We start from the raw sequence: 3,867 nt of genomic DNA, 5'->3' as shown, positions 1-3,867 counted from the left end.
TCGGCTCAGGAAGAAGATCAGCATTTCAGAGGCCCCCTTGTCGAAGTTGGTTTCATCAGAACAGATACGACAGAGATGGAGGAACTGGGAGAATGGAGCAGAGTCTTTACAGGAAGCAGGGTGTGAGGATGTATAGTCAAGGTAACTGTGGGAGTCAATGGTTTGTAGTGGATATTGGTGGTCAACCTGTCCCCAGAAATGGACACAGAGATTTTGAGGAAGGGAAGGGAGGAGTCAGAGATGGACCAGGTGAAGGTGAGAGCAAAGTGGAAATTGGAAGTGAAATCGACAAACTTTTTCAATTCTGGACGAGAGAGGGACACAGCACCGATGATATCATTGATATACTGGAGAAAGAGTTGTGGGTGGGGGAGTGGAATAGGACTAGAACAAGGAATGTTCCACATACCCCACAAAGAGACAGGCATAACTGGGGCCCATGCAGGTATCCATGGCCACCCCTCTGACCTTAAGAAAGTGAAAGGAGATAGAAGAGAATTTGTTGAGGGTGAGGACGAGCTTGACCAAGCGGAGAAGGCTGGTGGTGGATGGGGGCGGTTCAGGCCTTTTTACCAGGTAATGAAAGTACTCAGCAGGTTTGGAAGTATCTGTGGAGAGAGAGAAACAAAGTTAATGTTTCTTGTCGATAATGACGCTGTGGCTGAAAATAGATCTTGTGCCAACAGAAGTTTGAGGGAGTACCTCTCATTTTGGGTAATTATTTAAAATGGACAAAATTGGATTAGTGCCTATATCATACATATTTTTTATTTTTTTAATTAGCAATGGGTGAAAAGGTTATGGGGAGTGGGCAGGAATGTGGAGATCAGGCCGAGATGAGATCAGTCATGATCAAAAGGCGGAGCATCTTGAGGGGCTGATTACCCTACTCCGACTCTCAGTTCTTTTAATGCATACATTGACTTAGCTACAAATTAGTACATAAGAACAAAAGAGCAGTGCAGAGACATTTTGTGCAGCAGCAGGAAGGATTCAGGTAAGATTCGGGTAAAGTCTTCAGTTATGGGGAAGGCGTTTGAGGTTGGGGCTGATTGCCTTAGCACAGAAAAGTTTACGGATAAGGAGAGATTTAATTAGATTTTGAAGGATTTTGAGAGAGGAACTGTGGAAAATCTGGTTGGCTGTTCAATAACCAGAGAACACACACTATAGAATATTGACAAAATAACCAAGGAGGAGATGGGGACAATTTCTTTTTATTCAAAGAGTTGTTGGCCCACGTTTTGCTCTAACAGGATGTCTAACAGCATCTGTTATGAATGTAATTTCCCCTTGCATGTTTAAGTTTTAATTTTTTAGGTGTGCCAAGTCGCTGACAGCACAAGCAAATAACTTTACAGTAAAGGATCAAGAGACTTCTTAACCAATCAAATTGCAGAACTGTGGAATTAACAGTGCAAGTACTGAGAAGCAAGTATAAAATAGAGAGTGAATTCAATATTAAATCAAATCAAAGATGCCCCTCTATTGCCATTGTAGGTGATTTTCATCAATCTGTTCAGATGCGTCATGAGACACCTTTGCACCAAGCCTTCTGGCTCAGAATTAGGGACGCACCAAACTCACCACAGAAACATCAATAATGTAGTTAAGTGTTAATTGCTGCTATTAAACATCTGACTAGAGGAAACGTCTCTCAGTATCCAGCCTAACATATCTCCTCAGGATCGTATGTTTATCAATAGGTTTACCTCTCAACCTACTGAAGTACAATGGGTATACCCCAACCTTTCAATCTTTCTGCATATGAGAATCCCAGGAATGAATTGAGTGAACTTTCGTTGAACTGCATCTAATGTAATTACACCCTTTGTTAAGTAAGGAGCTCTGTATTGTACAAAGTGCTCCAGATGACATACTGCCAGAGTTCTAGTTAGCTGCAATAAAAGTTCCCTACTTGTATATTGCATTTGTCTTGCAATAAATGCCATCAATTCATTATCTTAATCACTTGCTGCACCTGCATGCTAGCGTTTTGATATTCATGTGCCAGTTCATCCATATCCCTCTCTATGACTGTTCTGCAATTCCCTCTCCATTTTAAAAGAAATATACCGCTTTTTCATTCTTCCTGCCAAAGTGGAAAAGTACACATATTCTCATATTATACTCCACCCGCCAAACTTTTGCCCCCTCATGTAATTTATATCTATCATTTTATTGATTATTTATGTGCTCTTGACAAATTGCCTTTCCACTATCTTGTTGTCATTGACAAATGTAGCTACATACATTCAATCCCTTCATCAAAGTAATTGACATTTTGTGATTGTCATGAAAATGGACTACCAATATTCGAAATTCCATCATTTGACTGTAATGACTGAGAATTTCATGAACTAAAAAAATGGTTTTAAAAAAAGAAGTTTCTGACCTAAACTGGCTGTTATGATCAGTTGACAAGCTTAGGCAACCGACATGGAATCTATGAAGCCAGCTACAAAGGTATCACCATTTTAATCAAAAGGCATTAAAAATCATCAACAGGCATCAAGTAAAATGCATTTCTTGTTTTACTGAGATGGGGATGATAAATACATATTGTTATGATCCCAGTTGATGGTAATATTGGACTGGTCAGATCCCAGAGTGAAATCCGACTTGATAACTCACATGTTTTATTCTTTGCAGTTTGGGAACATGGTAATGCATCATTGCACATATTGAGGCTGCCAATGTATTTTAACATAAGAATGTAAATTTAATGGACAAATTGTAAAAAAGCTATGTTTAACATAACTTGGAAAGACCTTTACACAAACAGCAAAACCAAATATTTCACACTTTGCTCAGCTATATCTTTTATAGATCGTCAACCCCAAGGAAAGACCTTCACTTAAAGATTTCTTACTTAACTGACTTTCCATACATTCACCAGATGTGATTCTCTTTGTCTCTTCCACAGACTCATAAACACAAACTAGCTCATTAGCTCTTCCTGCCTTCCTCCTCAAACGAATCGAAAATAACTTAAAATTTCTCTCCACCTCTGATGGCCTGTGGACATCTTTACATCTATCACAACCTGAAAACTTCGAACAACTAAACTGTCACAGCCTGAAGACCTCTACAAAACTGAAATCTGTCTTTCTGCTGGTATGACTTCTCTTCTTCTGAACTCAACCTGCTAGTAGCCCCTTACCACTTCTTTCTGAAGATTATATGATTCAAATTTGTAAATATTCAATAATTAGACACCCAAGTAGCTAATTGCATCATCCAGTTTCAGTTGCATCCTTTCTTTCACTGTTCCAAAAGATTTTATGATGTTTTCTTTTTTTTAAAAAAAAGTCACCTTCACAGAATTTAAAACTAAAATTCAAATTGCCTCATTTTCAAATCCAAGTTCCCCCAAAAAATTAAACCTTCATTGCAAAACATTGAGAAGTAACAGGTTGACTCCAACCGTATAACTAGGAATGAAATGATGACACTGAAACTGCAGGGTTCCTGTGAACCTCAGCTCAAGCTTGAAGAACAGCATCTCATCTTTCACTTGCGGACCCTGCAGCCTTTAGGAGTCAACATTGAATTCAATAACTTTAGATCCAGATTCCATCCTTCCATATTTTTTACTTAACCCCATACCCTGTGAGGTCCTGTCATGACATAAGTTGCTTTCAGCACAACCAACCCATTCCATCCCACTCTCAGCTGTCATTATCACATATTCAGCTTCTCTTCTGTCCTGGTTAGAAAACATGCACCAATGTTCGGCTGTTAGAGACATAGTAGGAACTGCAGATGCTGAAGAATCTGAGATAACAAGGTGCAGAGCTGGATGAACACAGCAGGCCAAGCAGCATCAGAGGAGCAGGAAAGCTGACGTTTCAGGCCTAGACCCTT

This window comes from Rhincodon typus, chromosome 11 (genome assembly GCF_021869965.1).
Source record: "Rhincodon typus isolate 14 chromosome 11, sRhiTyp1.1, whole genome shotgun sequence".
Lineage (NCBI taxonomy): Eukaryota > Metazoa > Chordata > Chondrichthyes > Orectolobiformes > Rhincodontidae > Rhincodon > Rhincodon typus.
Note: the sequence above shows the minus strand (reverse complement) of the source record.